This window comes from Equus asinus, chromosome 23 (genome assembly GCF_041296235.1).
Source record: "Equus asinus isolate D_3611 breed Donkey chromosome 23, EquAss-T2T_v2, whole genome shotgun sequence".
Lineage (NCBI taxonomy): Eukaryota > Metazoa > Chordata > Mammalia > Perissodactyla > Equidae > Equus > Equus asinus.
This window is the reverse complement of record NC_091812.1, coordinates 4,015,496-4,034,253: the sequence shown is the minus strand read 5'-3', so window position 1 is coordinate 4,034,253 and position 18,758 is coordinate 4,015,496.

Genomic DNA, 18,758 nt, shown 5'->3' with positions numbered 1-18,758 from the left:
AGAGACACAATTATGACAAATCCTCTGACATCACAATGGACCCGAAAAACAACCTAGCCTCATCTACACAGTGCTAGAGTTGGGCTCACTAGTATATTTAACTCCCATTGCACTCAACTGCACGTTGCCACTGAACATGTAAGTGGCCGGCCGGTGGTGCAGTGGTGAGGTCCGCACCTTCTGGGTCTGTGGCCCAGTATGGGCTGGGTGGAATCCTCGGTTTGGGCCCCCTCACCACTGCTTCAGTTGTTCTGGTGCAGGCGTCCGAGGTAGAGTAGAGGCAGATGGGAAGGGACGTTGGACAGGGCCAGACTTCCACAGCAAATACAGGAGCATTGCCAGCAGATGTGAGCACAGCAATGTACTTGTGCCAAAACAAAACCAATTAAAAGTTGCAAAGAATAGAAAAACTGAAGCTAAGGAAAAAAAAACAAAAAAACAGGAGCTTGCCATTACGAAGAATAGGATCTCTGTGAATAACCTTAGCAAAACAGGTGAATTCTATGTTAATTGAAAAACTAGCAAACCTTTGGGGAAAGAAACTCAAGAAGACACAAGAAAAAAAAAGATATCGAGGGATCTAGGAATGGAAGGATTAACACACTTGAAAGGTTCATACCGCAGTAAGGAATCTCTGGATTCCATGCAATCCCAGTCAAAGTTGCAGCAGTATTTGCCACAGAGAAGAAGAGAGAATCCTAAAGTTTCTAGCCAGCAACACGAGACCCTGACTAGGCAAAGGAATCCTCAGGAAAACGAACAAAGCGGCACGTGTCACAATTTCTGATTTCAACATAGAGGACGAAGCGCTAGGTACCGAAACGGCACAGTCTGGGCCCCAAAACAGGCATGAAGACCCATGCAAAACAATTGAGAGCCCAGAGCCCAACTCAAACTTACATGGACAGCCCATTTTGGACCAGGGAGCCAAGTGGAGACAGCGGAGGAAGGAGAGTCTCTACAATAAACGGTGCTGGGAAGCCTGCACAGCCACATGGAACACAACGAGAGTACACCATGATGTTACACCTGGCACACACACCACCTGAAATGGATTAAAGCCTTGAATGGCAGACTTGAAACCGTGAACCTTGTAGGAGAAGACCTAGGCAGAGTGCTCTTTGCCATCTGTCTGAGCCGCCTATTTGGAAGAAGCATGTCTGACTGGGCAAGGGCAACAAAGGAAACAAGAAACAAACGGGACCACATCAAATGCACACACTTCTGCCCACTCAAGGAAACCATCAACTGAATACTAAGACACCACAACGATTGGGAGAGGATGTTTGCAAACCACACATCGGACAAGGGGTGAAAAGCCCAAAGATACAATCAACTCGCACGTCTCCACAAGAAAAAAAACAAGCCAATGAAAACCTGGTCAAAAGATGGAAGCAGAGATTTCTCCGAAGAAGACAGAAAGAGGGCCAGTAGGTGCATGAAAACTTGTTCACCATCATGAAGTCTCAGGAAAATGCAAATCCAAACTGCAAGGCCATGGCAGCTCACTGTGGTCAGCATGGCTAGAAGGAAGCAGACAGGAAATAACAAGTGTCAGAGAGGAGGTGGAGAGAAGGGAAGCCTCCTGCACTGCTGGTGGGAGTGTAACCCGGTGCAGCCACGATGCCAAAGGTGTGGAACTGCCTCAGAAGTTTAAGTATCCATGTCCCGTATGACCCAGCTATTAATCTGCCGCTTGCTTATCCAAAAAAGTCAGAAAGACTACCGCATAAAGACATGTGCATGGCTGTGTTCACCACAGTCTTACTCCTGATATCCAAGACTTGGAAAGCACCCTGGTGTCCAGCAAGGGATGATTGGAGAAGGAAGATGGGCTATAGCCACACAATGGTATACCACTCAGCCGGAACAAATGATGCAATCCAGCCATTTGTGACCACCAGAATGGCTGTGAGGGTTTTAGGGGAAGTGTAACAAGCCCCAGTGAGAAATTCAAATACCATAGAATCTCACTTACAAGGAGAAGAAAAAGCAAGCACTAACCAACAGGTGGCACTGAACATTTGTATGCGGGCTCCCAGAGGCAAAGAGGGGCGGTGACGGAGGGTGAAAGAGAAGATTAGGCACAAGTGTGTGGTGAGGGCCTGTGATTAGTCTTACACTGGTGAAGATGATGTAAGCTACACAGAAGTCTAAAGCAATGAGGATGTGAATCTGGAAGTTATAGTACGTTCTAATGCAGGGTCATGGCTATAAATTCACCTCAAATCAAAAATCCAAAAAGGGGTCCAGAATGATGTCATAAAGCTTTGGGGGCGGAAAGAGTTTACAGAAGGTGAACTTCCAAGGATGGAAAATCACCTCCAAATGCTTACAGATGCTACAGAAAGGCAGACCATTCCAAATAGGTGAAGAGGAATACTACGAAGAGAACATGATCAGTCCTAAACCCATGAACGAACGGAAAATGTTACCGTCCATGATGTTATTACTAATCACCTTCACGAATAATCCAAACAGGCCCACGTCTTCCCAAGTTCAGGCAAAAGGTTGGTCCAAAAGTACAATTCAGGGCCGGCCCTGTGGTGGAGCAGGTAAGTGCCCACATTCCGCTTGGGCGGCCCGGGCCTCACTGTTTCACATTACGAGTGCATATCACATTAGTAGTGTTAGGAAATATAGATTTCATGGTATGGTGCGGGCAGAGATCATAAATAAGCAGCAATTGTGAGGATACGTTATCAATACGCACAAGAAAAGGAACCATAAGAATATTACAATCTATGGAAGTATCTGGTACACTTCCCAAAGGCAGAAGGAAGGAAAACTTGTGACCTGCCAAGGTGGAATTGGCAGAGTGCCACGAGATGACACCATCATTGTGCATCAGAACATTCCCTGGGCAACTTCAACTTGTGAGGGAGTCCAGGACTTTTTCTGGGTAAGGTCCACCCATTTTGCCATCTACCCAAGATATAAGAGATAAAACCCAGGATAATCTTACAGGAGTGACACCAGTGTCTAGAGAGAATGGAGGAGCCCTTTCGAAGTTCAAGGAGAAAGATAGAAACTGACAACAATTGCAGAAAAAGGAAAACTATCCTACCTAGACAGGGTGAGGAGTCAGACTGGTCTGAGATGGCTGTGAAACTCTGTGTGCACGGAGGTTGTCAGGACAACTTCGAATTTTGAGGTCGCTTATGACATCACGGTGAACATGTCCCCCAGGGTGGCCGCATGGTTACAGTCTGAGGATTGGCCTAGGCTAGGCTATTAAAGGGACAGATACCCAGAAACAGGTTTGGCAAACAGAAAGCAGGCACAGAAACTAGAAGAGATAAAACAGAGTCTGATGCAAGGGATAAGAAAGGAACCCTAGGCCACAAGTGAGAATAGAGGGACAGGCACGGAGAGGAGAACATTGTCATCTATTCAAGTCTATGGGGAGGTCATGCTGATTCAAGCTTGCAACTTCATTGGAAACAAGTGGCCGGACTTGGCGTTCATCACACCTACAGTGCCCTTGTGCCTTAAGCATAATGCAAAGTCAAGAAAGATGTCTTGAGGACATTGAAGAGAAGAATCGATGCCTCCTTTCCAAGGCCCATAGCATTCTTTGCAGGTCAGTCTCTTTTTCCGAAGCTCTGGTGTCACGTGGGCCCACTGGGCACATGGTAATGTGTCCCAAGAGATGTCTTGGAAGGCTTGAAGGAATGGAGCCCTGTCACGCTTGGGGTATGTCTCTTTGTTTGGAAGTGCTCTACAAGGGTGCTGAAAAGCACCCTCTTCCACAGGGCTTCGTTCCTTCGTGAAGGCTGCCCTCCCAGGCTAGTGTGCTCTGTTTGCCTCCATCGAAATTCTCTCCCCCTACCTCTTGCCGTAGAAGGATTATTGATTATGTGTTTTGACACCATATGTAAGGAAGTTGCACGAAAATTAGAACTTTACAGTTGTGTTTCAAGAAAAATAAACAGGCCAGGGTAGAGGATGTAGGGCAAACAAATGGCACACCCTATAAAAATTAAGTAAGCCCGTATCTGGACGGAATCTAGGGGAACGTTCAAGGATCAGGGGTCAAGTTCGAAACTTCCCAAATCCGGAAAAGAGACAGAAAAATATCTTTCCTGGAGAGTGGAATTCATCCGATTTGTCTAAGTTGTCTTGGAAACATTGTGTCCGTGAAGGGGGTTGCCAGGACCACCTCGAATTTGGAGTTTCTGATCTCAGGATGTCAAACCAACCCACATGACCACGTGTTCTCAGTGCTTAGTTTGACCTAGGCTAGGGTAGCCAAGAGTCCTACAAGTGACCGGTGCAAATTCAAGGACAACAACCAAGAGTCACGAAAGCACTCACACCTCACCCTAGAGAACATACAGCGATTAAAGAAATACAAACTAATCCCTTGGAATGAAGGAGAACGGACTGATAAGCATGTCTAAGGGAGATAGCTGAGAAAGACCATGACGAGTATACTATGGAAAAGAAAAAGAGGACCCAGAAAATGGAAGGTGAACAGAAATCACACCTGAATTATCCACAATGAAAGATGATGTCCGTCTTTAGACAGACTCTGCTGGAACGTTTGAAAGTCAGAGAAATTCACAAGCCAAAAAACGGCAGCGAAGGTCAAGCATGGGCTAACTGGGAAGGGTGAGTTATGAGACTGCTCCAAGCAGGCTCTGAAACCTGTATCCAGGAAGCATGCTGGACCTCAGAGACACAATTAGGACAAATCCTCTGACATCACAATGGACCCGAAAAACAACCTAGCCTCATCTACACAGTGCTAGAGTTGGGCTCACTAGTATATTTAACTCCCATTGCACTCAACTGCACGTTGCCACTGAACATGTAAGTGGCCGGCCGGTGGTGCAGTGGTGAGGTCCGCACCTTCTGGGTCTGTGGCCCAGTATGGGCTGGGTGGAATCCTCGGTTTGGGCCTCCTCACCACTGCTTCAGTTGTTCTGGTGCCGGCGTCCGAGGTAGAGTAGAGGCAGATGGGAAGGGACGTTGGACAGGGCCAGACTTCCACAGCAAATACAGGAGCATTGCCAGCAGATGTGAGCACAGCAATGTACTTGTGCCAAAACAAAACCAATTAAAAGTTGCAAAGAACAGAAAAACTGAAGCTAAGGAAAAAAAAAAAACAAAAAAACAGGAGCTTGCCATTACGAAGAATAGGATCTCTGTGAATAACCTTAGCAAAACAGGTGAATTCTATGTTAATTCAAAAACTAGCAAACCTTTGGGGAAAGAAACTCAAGAAGACACAAGAAAAAAAAAGATACTGAGGGATCTAGGAATGGAAGGATTAACACACTTGAAAGGTTCATACCGCAGTAAGGAATCTCTGGATTCCATGCAATCCCAGTCAAAGTTGCAGCAGTATTTGCCACAGAGAAGAAGAGAGAATCCTAAAGTTTCTAGCCAGCAACACGAGACCCTGACTAGGCAAAGGAATCCTCAGGAAAACGAACAAAGCAGCACGTGTCACAATTTCTGATTTCAACATAGAGGACGAAGCGCTAGGTACCGAAACGGCACAGTCTGGGCCCCAAAACAGGCATGAAGACCCATGCAAAACAATTGAGAGCCAAGAGCCCAACTCAAACTTACATGGACAGCCCATTTTGGACCAGGGAGCCAAGTGGAGACAGCGGAGAAAGGAGAGTCTCTACAATAAACGGTGCTGGGAAGCCTGCACAGCCACATGGAACACAACGAGAGTCCGCCATGATGTTACACCTGGCACACACACCACCTGAAGTGGATTAAAGCCTTGAATGGCAGACTTGAAACCGTGAACCTTGTAGGAGAAGACCTAGGCAGAGTGCTCTTTGCCATCTGTCTGAGCCGCCTATTTGGAAGAAGCATGTCTGACTGGGCAAGGGCAACAAAGGAAACAAGAAACAAACGGGACCACATCAAATGCACACACTTCTGCCCACTCAAGGAAACCATCAACTGAATACTAAGACACCACAACAATTGGGAGAGGATGTTTGCAAACCACACATCGGACAAGGGGTGAAAAGCCCAAAGATACAATCAACTCGCACGTCTCCACAAGAAAAAAAACAAGCCAATGAAAACCTGGTCAAAAGATGGAAGCAGAGATTTCTCCGAAGAAGACAGAAAGAGGGCCAGTAGGTGCATGAAAACTTGTTCACCATCATGAAGTCTCAGGAAAATGCAAATCCAAACTGCAAGGCCATGGCAGCTCACTGTGGTCAGCATGGCTAGAAGGAAGCAGACAGGAAATAACAAGTGTCAGAGAGGAGGTGGAGAGAAGGGAAGCCTCCTGCACTGCTGGTGGGAGTGTAACCCGGTGCAGCCACGATGCCAAAGGTGTGGAACTGCCTCAGAAGTTTAAGTATCCATGTCCCGTATGACCCAGCTATTAATCTGCCGCTTGCTTATCCAAAAAAGTCAGAAAGACTACCGCATAAAGACATGTGCATGGCTGTGTTCACCACAGTCTTACTCCTGATATCCAAGACTTGGAAAGCACCCTGGTGTCCAGCAAGGGATGATTGGAGAAGGAAGATGGGCTATAGCCACACAATGGTATACCACTCAGCCGGAACAAATGATGCAATCCAGCCATTTGTGACCACCAGAATGGCTGTGAGGGTTTTAGGGGAAGTGTAACAAGCCCCAGTGAGAAATTCAAATACCATAGAATCTCACTTACAAGGAGAAGAAAAAGCAAGCACTAACCAACAGGTGGCACTGAACATTTGTATGCGGGCTCCCAGAGGCAAAGAGGGGCGGTGACGGAGGGTGAAAGAGAAGATTAGGCACAAGTGTGTGGTGAGGGCCTGTGATTAGTCTTACACTGGTGAAGATGATGTAAGCTACACAGAAGTCTAAAGCAATGAGGATGTGAATCTGGAAGTTATAGTACGTTCTAATGCAGGGTCATGGCTATAAATTCACCTCAAATCAAAAATCCAAAAAGGGGTCCAGAATGATGTCATAAAGCTTTGGGGGCGGAAAGAGTTTACAGAAGGTGAACTTCCAAGGATGGAAAATCACCTCCAAATGCTTACAGATGCTACAGAAAGGCAGACCATTCCAAATAGGTGAAGAGGAATACTACGAAGAGAACATGATCAGTCCTAAACCCATGAACGAACGGAAAATGTTACCGTCCATGATGTTATTACTAATCACCTTCACGAATAATCCAAACAGGCCCACGTCTTCCCAAGTTCAGGCAAAAGGTTGGTCCAAAAGTACAATTCAGGGCCGGCCCTGTGGTGGAGCAGGTAAGTGCCCACATTCCGCTTGGGCGGCCCGGGCCTCACTGTTTCACATTACGAGTGCATATCTCATTAGTAGTGTTAGGAAATATAGATTTCATGGTATGGTGCGGGCAGAGATCATAAATAAGCAGCAATTGTGAGGATACGTTATCAATACGCACAAGAAAAGGAACCATAAGAATATTACAATCTATGGAAGTATCTGGTACACTTCCCAAAGGCAGAAGGAAGGAAAACTTGTGACCTGCCAAGGTGGAATTGGCAGAGTGCCACGAGATGACACCATCATTGTGCATCAGAACATTCCCTGGGCAACTTCAACTTGTGAGGGAGTCCAGGACTTTTTCTGGGTAAGGTCCACCCATTTTGCCATCTACCCAAGATATAAGAGATAAAACCCAGGATAATCTTACAGGAGTGACACCAGTGTCTAGAGAGAATGGAGGAGCCCTTTCGAAGTTCAAGGAGAAAGATAGAAACTGACAACAATTGCAGAAAAAGGAAAACTATCCTACCTAGACAGGGTGAGGAGTCAGACTGGTCTGAGATGGCTGTGAAACTCTGTGTGCACGGAGGTTGTCAGGACAACTTCGAATTTTGAGGTCGCTTATGACATCACGGTGAACATGTCCCCCAGGGTGGCCGCATGGTTACAGTCTGAGGATTGGCCTAGGCTAGGCTATTAAAGGGACAGATACCCAGAAACAGGTTTGGCAAACAGAAAGCAGGCACAGAAACTAGAAGAGATAAAACAGAGTCTGATGCAAGGGATAAGAAAGGAACCCTAGGCCACAAGTGAGAATAGAGGGACAGGCACGGAGAGGAGAACATTGTCATCTATTCAAGTCTATGGGGAGGTCATGCTGATTCAAGCTTGCAACTTCATTGGAAACAAGTGGCCGGACTTGGCGTTCATCACACCTACAGTGCCCTTGTGCCTTAAGCATAATGCAAAGTCAAGAAAGATGTCTTGAGGACATTGAAGAGAAGAATCGATGCCTCCTTTCCAAGGCCCATAGCATTCTTTGCAGGTCAGTCTCTTTTTCCGAAGCTCTGGTGTCACGTGGGCCCACTGGGCACATGGTAATGTGTCCCAAGAGATGTCTTGGAAGCCTTGAAGGAATGGAGCCCTGTCACGCTTGGGGTATGTCTCTTTGTTTGGAAGTGCTCTACAAGGGTGCTGAAAAGCACCCTCTTCCACAGGGCTTCGTTCCTTCGTGAAGGCTGCCCTCCCAGGCTAGTGTGCTCTGTTTGCCTCCATCGAAATTCTCTCCCCCTACCTCTTGCCGTAGAAGGATTATTGATTATGTGTTTTGACACCATATGTAAGGAAGTTGCACGAAAATTAGAACTTTACAGTTGTGTTTCAAGAAAAATAAACAGGCCAGGGTAGAGGATGTAGGGCAAACAAATGGCACACCCTATAAAAATTAAGTAAGCCCGTATCTGGACGGAATCTAGGGGAACGTTCAAGGATCAGGGGTCAAGTTCGAAACTTCCCAAATCCGGAAAAGAGACAGAAAAATCTCTTTCCTGGAGAGTGGAATTCATCCGATTTGTCTAAGTTGTCTTGGAAACATTGTGTCCGTGAAGGGGGTTGCCAGGACCACCTCGAATTTGGAGTTTCTGATCTCAGGATGTCAAACCAACCCACATGACCACGTGTTCTCAGTGCTTAGTTTGACCTAGGCTAGGGTAGCCAAGAGTCCTACAAGTGACCGGTGCAAATTCAAGGACAACAACCAAGAGTCACGAAAGCACTCACACCTCACCCTAGAGAACATACAGCGATTAAAGAAATACAAACTAATCCCTTGGAATGAAGGAGAACGGACTGATAAGCATGTCTAAGGGAGATAGCTGAGAAAGACCATGACGAGTATACTATGGAAAAGAAAAAGAGGACCCAGAAAATGGAAGGTGAACAGAAATCACACCTGAATTATCCACAATGAAAGATGATGTCCGTCTTTAGACAGACTCTGCTGGAACGTTTGAAAGTCAGAGAAATTCACAAGCCAAAAAACGGCAGCGAAGGTCAAGCATGGGCTAACTGGGAAGGGTGAGTTATGAGACTGCTCCAAGCAGGCTCTGAAACCTGTATCCAGGAAGCATGCTGGACCTCAGAGACACAATTAGGACAAATCCTCTGACATCACAATGGACCCGAAAAACAACCTAGCCTCATCTACACAGTGCTAGAGTTGGGCTCACTAGTATATTTAACTCCCATTGCACTCAACTGCACGTTGCCACTGAACATGTAAGTGGCCGGCCGGTGGTGCAGTGGTGAGGTCCGCACCTTCTGGGTCTGTGGCCCAGTATGGGCTGGGTGGAATCCTCGGTTTGGGCCTCCTCACCACTGCTTCAGTTGTTCTGGTGCCGGCGTCCGAGGTAGAGTAGAGGCAGATGGGAAGGGACGTTGGACAGGGCCAGACTTCCACAGCAAATACAGGAGCATTGCCAGCAGATGTGAGCACAGCAATGCACTTGTGCCAAAACAAAACCAATTAAAAGTTGCAAAGAACAGAAAAACTGAAGCTAAGGAAAAAAAAAAAACAAAAAAACAGGAGCTTGCCATTACGAAGAATAGGATCTCTGTGAATAACCTTAGCAAAACAGGTGAATTCTATGTTAATTCAAAAACTAGCAAACCTTTGGGGAAAGAAACTCAAGAAGACACAAGAAAAAAAAAGATACTGAGGGATCTAGGAATGGAAGGATTAACACACTTGAAAGGTTCATACCGCAGTAAGGAATCTCTGGATTCCATGCAATCCCAGTCAAAGTTGCAGCAGTATTTGCCACAGAGAAGAAGAGAGAATCCTAAAGTTTCTAGCCAGCAACACGAGACCCTGACTAGGCAAAGGAATCCTCAGGAAAACGAACAAAGCAGCACGTGTCACAATTTCTGATTTCAACATAGAGGACGAAGCGCTAGGTACCGAAACGGCACAGTCTGGGCCCCAAAACAGGCATGAAGACCCATGCAAAACAATTGAGAGCCAAGAGCCCAACTCAAACTTACATGGACAGCCCATTTTGGACCAGGGAGCCAAGTGGAGACAGCGGAGAAAGGAGAGTCTCTACAATAAACGGTGCTGGGAAGCCTGCACAGCCACATGGAACACAACGAGAGTCCGCCATGATGTTACACCTGGCACACACACCACCTGAAGTGGATTAAAGCCTTGAATGGCAGACTTGAAACCGTGAACCTTGTAGGAGAAGACCTAGGCAGAGTGCTCTTTGCCATCTGTCTGAGCCGCCTATTTGGAAGAAGCATGTCTGACTGGGCAAGGGCAACAAAGGAAACAAGAAACAAACGGGACCACATCAAATGCACACACTTCTGCCCACTCAAGGAAACCATCAACTGAATACTAAGACACCACAACAATTGGGAGAGGATGTTTGCAAACCACACATCGGACAAGGGGTGAAAAGCCCAAAGATACAATCAACTCGCACGTCTCCACAAGAAAAAAAACAAGCCAATGAAAACCTGGTCAAAAGATGGAAGCAGAGATTTCTCCGAAGAAGACAGAAAGAGGGCCAGTAGGTGCATGAAAACTTGTTCACCATCATGAAGTCTCAGGAAAATGCAAATCCAAACTGCAAGGCCATGGCAGCTCACTGTGGTCAGCATGGCTAGAAGGAAGCAGACAGGAAATAACAAGTGTCAGAGAGGAGGTGGAGAGAAGGGAAGCCTCCTGCACTGCTGGTGGGAGTGTAACCCGGTGCAGCCACGATGCCAAAGGTGTGGAACTGCCTCAGAAGTTTAAGTATCCATGTCCCGTATGACCCAGCTATTAATCTGCCGCTTGCTTATCCAAAAAAGTCAGAAAGACTACCGCATAAAGACATGTGCATGGCTGTGTTCACCACAGTCTTACTCCTGATATCCAAGACTTGGAAAGCACCCTGGTGTCCAGCAAGGGATGATTGGAGAAGGAAGATGGGCTATAGCCACACAATGGTATACCACTCAGCCGGAACAAATGATGCAATCCAGCCATTTGTGACCACCAGAATGGCTGTGAGGGTTTTAGGGGAAGTGTAACAAGCCCCAGTGAGAAATTCAAATACCATAGAATCTCACTTACAAGGAGAAGAAAAAGCAAGCACTAACCAACAGGTGGCACTGAACATTTGTATGCGGGCTCCCAGAGGCAAAGAGGGGCGGTGACGGAGGGTGAAAGAGAAGATTAGGCACAAGTGTGTGGTGAGGGCCTGTGATTAGTCTTACACTGGTGAAGATGATGTAAGCTACACAGAAGTCTAAAGCAATGAGGATGTGAATCTGGAAGTTATAGTACGTTCTAATGCAGGGTCATGGCTATAAATTCACCTCAAATCAAAAATCCAAAAAGGGGTCCAGAATGATGTCATAAAGCTTTGGGGGCGGAAAGAGTTTACAGAAGGTGAACTTCCAAGGATGGAAAATCACCTCCAAATGCTTACAGATGCTACAGAAAGGCAGACCATTCCAAATAGGTGAAGAGGAATACTACGAAGAGAACATGATCAGTCCTAAACCCATGAACGAACGGAAAATGTTACCGTCCATGATGTTATTACTAATCACCTTCACGAATAATCCAAACAGGCCCACGTCTTCCCAAGTTCAGGCAAAAGGTTGGTCCAAAAGTACAATTCAGGGCCGGCCCTGTGGTGGAGCAGGTAAGTGCCCACATTCCGCTTGGGCGGCCCGGGCCTCACTGTTTCACATTACGAGTGCATATCTCATTAGTAGTGTTAGGAAATATAGATTTCATGGTATGGTGCGGGCAGAGATCATAAATAAGCAGCAATTGTGAGGATACGTTATCAATACGCACAAGAAAAGGAACCATAAGAATATTACAATCTATGGAAGTATCTGGTACACTTCCCAAAGGCAGAAGGAAGGAAAACTTGTGACCTGCCAAGGTGGAATTGGCAGAGTGCCACGAGATGACACCATCATTGTGCATCAGAACATTCCCTGGGCAACTTCAACTTGTGAGGGAGTCCAGGACTTTTTCTGGGTAAGGTCCACCCATTTTGCCATCTACCCAAGATATAAGAGATAAAACCCAGGATAATCTTACAGGAGTGACACCAGTGTCTAGAGAGAATGGAGGAGCCCTTTCGAAGTTCAAGGAGAAAGATAGAAACTGACAACAATTGCAGAAAAAGGAAAACTATCCTACCTAGACAGGGTGAGGAGTCAGACTGGTCTGAGATGGCTGTGAAACTCTGTGTGCACGGAGGTTGTCAGGACAACTTCGAATTTTGAGGTCGCTTATGACATCACGGTGAACATGTCCCCCAGGGTGGCCGCATGGTTACAGTCTGAGGATTGGCCTAGGCTAGGCTATTAAAGGGACAGATACCCAGAAACAGGTTTGGCAAACAGAAAGCAGGCACAGAAACTAGAAGAGATAAAACAGAGTCTGATGCAAGGGATAAGAAAGGAACCCTAGGCCACAAGTGAGAATAGAGGGACAGGCACGGAGAGGAGAACATTGTCATCTATTCAAGTCTATGGGGAGGTCATGCTGATTCAAGCTTGCAACTTCATTGGAAACAAGTGGCCGGACTTGGCGTTCATCACACCTACAGTGCCCTTGTGCCTTAAGCATAATGCAAAGTCAAGAAAGATGTCTTGAGGACATTGAAGAGAAGAATCGATGCCTCCTTTCCAAGGCCCATAGCATTCTTTGCAGGTCAGTCTCTTTTTCCGAAGCTCTGGTGTCACGTGGGCCCACTGGGCACATGGTAATGTGTCCCAAGAGATGTCTTGGAAGCCTTGAAGGAATGGAGCCCTGTCACGCTTGGGGTATGTCTCTTTGTTTGGAAGTGCTCTACAAGGGTGCTGAAAAGCACCCTCTTCCACAGGGCTTCGTTCCTTCGTGAAGGCTGCCCTCCCAGGCTAGTGTGCTCTGTTTGCCTCCATCGAAATTCTCTCCCCCTACCTCTTGCCGTAGAAGGATTATTGATTATGTGTTTTGACACCATATGTAAGGAAGTTGCACGAAAATTAGAACTTTACAGTTGTGTTTCAAGAAAAATAAACAGGCCAGGGTAGAGGATGTAGGGCAAACAAATGGCACACCCTATAAAAATTAAGTAAGCCCGTATCTGGACGGAATCTAGGGGAACGTTCAAGGATCAGGGGTCAAGTTCGAAACTTCCCAAATCCGGAAAAGAGACAGAAAAATCTCTTTCCTGGAGAGTGGAATTCATCCGATTTGTCTAAGTTGTCTTGGAAACATTGTGTCCGTGAAGGGGGTTGCCAGGACCACCTCGAATTTGGAGTTTCTGATCTCAGGATGTCAAACCAACCCACATGACCACGTGTTCTCAGTGCTTAGTTTGACCTAGGCTAGGGTAGCCAAGAGTCCTACAAGTGACCGGTGCAAATTCAAGGACAACAACCAAGAGTCACGAAAGCACTCACACCTCACCCTAGAGAACATACAGCGATTAAAGAAATACAAACTAATCCCTTGGAATGAAGGAGAACGGACTGATAAGCATGTCTAAGGGAGATAGCTGAGAAAGACCATGACGAGTATACTATGGAAAAGAAAAAGAGGACCCAGAAAATGGAAGGTGAACAGAAATCACACCTGAATTATCCACAATGAAAGATGATGTCCGTCTTTAGACAGACTCTGCTGGAACGTTTGAAAGTCAGAGAAATTCACAAGCCAAAAAACGGCAGCGAAGGTCAAGCATGGGCTAACTGGGAAGGGTGAGTTATGAGACTGCTCCAAGCAGGCTCTGAAACCTGTATCCAGGAAGCATGCTGGACCTCAGAGACACAATTAGGACAAATCCTCTGACATCACAATGGACCCGAAAAACAACCTAGCCTCATCTACACAGTGCTAGAGTTGGGCTCACTAGTATATTTAACTCCCATTGCACTCAACTGCACGTTGCCACTGAACATGTAAGTGGCCGGCCGGTGGTGCAGTGGTGAGGTCCGCACCTTCTGGGTCTGTGGCCCAGTATGGGCTGGGTGGAATCCTCGGTTTGGGCCTCCTCACCACTGCTTCAGTTGTTCTGGTGCCGGCGTCCGAGGTAGAGTAGAGGCAGATGGGAAGGGACGTTGGACAGGGCCAGACTTCCACAGCAAATACAGGAGCATTGCCAGCAGATGTGAGCACAGCAATGCACTTGTGCCAAAACAAAACCAATTAAAAGTTGCAAAGAACAGAAAAACTGAAGCTAAGGAAAAAAAAAAAACAAAAAAACAGGAGCTTGCCATTACGAAGAATAGGATCTCTGTGAATAACCTTAGCAAAACAGGTGAATTCTATGTTAATTCAAAAACTAGCAAACCTTTGGGGAAAGAAACTCAAGAAGACACAAGAAAAAAAAAGATACTGAGGGATCTAGGAATGGAAGGATTAACACACTTGAAAGGTTCATACCGCAGTAAGGAATCTCTGGATTCCATGCAATCCCAGTCAAAGTTGCAGCAGTATTTGCCACAGAGAAGAAGAGAGAATCCTAAAGTTTCTAGCCAGCAACACGAGACCCTGACTAGGCAAAGGAATCCTCAGGAAAACGAACAAAGCAGCACGTGTCACAATTTCTGATTTCAACATAGAGGACGAAGCGCTAGGTACCGAAACGGCACAGTCTGGGCCCCAAAACAGGCATGAAGACCCATGCAAAACAATTGAGAGCCAAGAGCCCAACTCAAACTTACATGGACAGCCCATTTTGGACCAGGGAGCCAAGTGGAGACAGCGGAGAAAGGAGAGTCTCTACAATAAACGGTGCTGGGAAGCCTGCACAGCCACATGGAACACAACGAGAGTCCGCCATGATGTTACACCTGGCACACACACCACCTGAAGTGGATTAAAGCCTTGAATGGCAGACTTGAAACCGTGAACCTTGTAGGAGAAGACCTAGGCAGAGTGCTCTTTGCCATCTGTCTGAGCCGCCTATTTGGAAGAAGCATGTCTGACTGGGCAAGGGCAACAAAGGAAACAAGAAACAAACGGGACCACATCAAATGCACACACTTCTGCCCACTCAAGGAAACCATCAACTGAATACTAAGACACCACAACAATTGGGAGAGGATGTTTGCAAACCACACATCGGACAAGGGGTGAAAAGCCCAAAGATACAATCAACTCGCACGTCTCCACAAGAAAAAAAACAAGCCAATGAAAACCTGGTCAAAAGATGGAAGCAGAGATTTCTCCGAAGAAGACAGAAAGAGGGCCAGTAGGTGCATGAAAACTTGTTCACCATCATGAAGTCTCAGGAAAATGCAAATCCAAACTGCAAGGCCATGGCAGCTCACTGTGGTCAGCATGGCTAGAAGGAAGCAGACAGGAAATAACAAGTGTCAGAGAGGAGGTGGAGAGAAGGGAAGCCTCCTGCACTGCTGGTGGGAGTGTAACCCGGTGCAGCCACGATGCCAAAGGTGTGGAACTGCCTCAGAAGTTTAAGTATCCATGTCCCGTATGACCCAGCTATTAATCTGCCGCTTGCTTATCCAAAAAAGTCAGAAAGACTACCGCATAAAGACATGTGCATGGCTGTGTTCACCACAGTCTTACTCCTGATATCCAAGACTTGGAAAGCACCCTGGTGTCCAGCAAGGGATGATTGGAGAAGGAAGATGGGCTATAGCCACACAATGGTATACCACTCAGCCGGAACAAATGATGCAATCCAGCCATTTGTGACCACCAGAATGGCTGTGAGGGTTTTAGGGGAAGTGTAACAAGCCCCAGTGAGAAATTCAAATACCATAGAATCTCACTTACAAGGAGAAGAAAAAGCAAGCACTAACCAACAGGTGGCACTGAACATTTGTATGCGGGCTCCCAGAGGCAAAGAGGGGCGGTGACGGAGGGTGAAAGAGAAGATTAGGCACAAGTGTGTGGTGAGGGCCTGTGATTAGTCTTACACTGGTGAAGATGATGTAAGCTACACAGAAGTCTAAAGCAATGAGGATGTGAATCTGGAAGTTATAGTACGTTCTAATGCAGGGTCATGGCTATAAATTCACCTCAAATCAAAAATCCAAAAAGGGGTCCAGAATGATGTCATAAAGCTTTGGGGGCGGAAAGAGTTTACAGAAGGTGAACTTCCAAGGATGGAAAATCACCTCCAAATGCTTACAGATGCTACAGAAAGGCAGACCATTCCAAATAGGTGAAGAGGAATACTACGAAGAGAACATGATCAGTCCTAAACCCATGAACGAACGGAAAATGTTACCGTCCATGATGTTATTACTAATCACCTTCACGAATAATCCAAACAGGCCCACGTCTTCCCAAGTTCAGGCAAAAGGTTGGTCCAAAAGTACAATTCAGGGCCGGCCCTGTGGTGGAGCAGGTAAGTGCCCACATTCCGCTTGGGCGGCCCGGGCCTCACTGTTTCACATTACGAGTGCATATCTCATTAGTAGTGTTAGGAAATATAGATTTCATGGTATGGTGCGGGCAGAGATCATAAATAAGCAGCAATTGTGAGGATACGTTATCAATACGCACAAGAAAAGGAACCATAAGAATATTACAATCTATGGAAGTATCTGGTACACTTCCCAAAGGCAGAAGGAAGGAAAACTTGTGACCTGCCAAGGTGGAATTGGCAGAGTGCCACGAGATGACACCATCATTGTGCATCAGAACATTCCCTGGGCAACTTCAACTTGTGAGGGAGTCCAGGACTTTTTCTGGGTAAGGTCCACCCATTTTGCCATCTACCCAAGATATAAGAGATAAAACCCAGGATAATCTTACAGGAGTGACACCAGTGTCTAGAGAGAATGGAGGAGCCCTTTCGAAGTTCAAGGAGAAAGATAGAAACTGACAACAATTGCAGAAAAAGGAAAACTATCCTACCTAGACAGGGTGAGGAGTCAGACTGGTCTGAGATGGCTGTGAAACTCTGTGTGCACGGAGGTTGTCAGGACAACTTCGAATTTTGAGGTCGCTTATGACATCACGGTGAACATGTCCCCCAGGGTGGCCGCATGGTTACAGTCTGAGGATTGGCCTAGGCTAGGCTATTAAAGGGACAGATACCCAGAAACAGGTTTGGCAAACAGAAAGCAGGCACAGAAACTAGAAGAGATAAAACAGAGTCTGATGCAAGGGATAAGAAAGGAACCCTAGGCCACAAGTGAGAATAGAGGGACAGGCACGGAGAGGAGAACATTGTCATCTATTCAAGTCTATGGGGAGGTCATGCTGATTCAAGCTTGCAACTTCATTGGAAACAAGTGGCCGGACTTGGCGTTCATCACACCTACAGTGCCCTTGTGCCTTAAGCATAATGCAAAGTCAAGAAAGATGTCTTGAGGACATTGAAGAGAAGAATCGATGCCTCCTTTCCAAGGCCCATAGCATTCTTTGCAGGTCAGTCTCTTTTTCCGAAGCTCTGGTGTCACGTGGGCCCACTGGGCACATGGTAATGTGTCCCAAGAGATGTCTTGGAAGCCTTGAAGGAATGGAGCCCTGTCACGCTTGGGGTATGTCTCTTTGTTTGGAAGTGCTCTACAAGGGTGCTGAAAAGCACCCTCTTCCACAGGGCTTCGTTCCTTCGTGAAGGCTGCCCTCCCAGGCTAGTGTGCTCTGTTTGCCTCCATCGAAATTCTCTCCCCCTACCTCTTGCCGTAGAAGGATTATTGATTATGTGTTTTGACACCATATGTAAGGAAGTTGCACGAAAATTAGAACTTTACAGTTGTGTTTCAAGAAAAATAAACAGGCCAGGGTAGAGGATGTAGGGCAAACAAATGGCACACCCTATAAAAATTAAGTAAGCCCGTATCTGGACGGAATCTAGGGGAACGTTCAAGGATCAGGGGTCAAGTTCGAAACTTCCCAAATCCGGAAAAGAGACAGAAAAATATCTTTCCTGGAGAGTGGAATTCATCCGATTTGTCTAAGTTGTCTTGGAAACATTGTGTCCGTGAAGGGGGTTGCCAGGACCACCTCGAATTTGGAGTTTCTGATCTCAGGATGTCAAACCAACCCACATGACCACGTGTTCTCAGTGCTTAGTTTGACCTTGGCTAGGGTAGCCAAGAGTCCTACAAGTGACCGGTGCAAATTCAAGGACAACAACCAAGAGTCACGAAAGCACTCACACCTCACCCTAGAGAACATACAGCGATTAAAGAAATACAAACTAATCCCTTGGAATGAAGGAGAACGGACTGATAAGCATGTCTAAGGGAGATAGCTGAGAAAGACCATGACGAGTATACTATGGAAAAGAAAAAGAGGACCCAGAAAATGGAAGGTGAACAGAAATCACACCTGAATTATCCACAATGAAAGATGATGTCCGTCTTTAGACAGACTCTGCTGGAACGTTTGAAAGTCAGAGAAATTCACAAGCCAAAAAACGGCAGCGAAGGTCAAGCATGGGCTAACTGGGAAGGGTGAGTTATGAGACTGCTCCAAGCAGGCTCTGAAACCTGTATCCAGGAAGCATGCTGGACCTCAGAGACACAATTAGGACAAATCCTCTGACATCACAATGGAC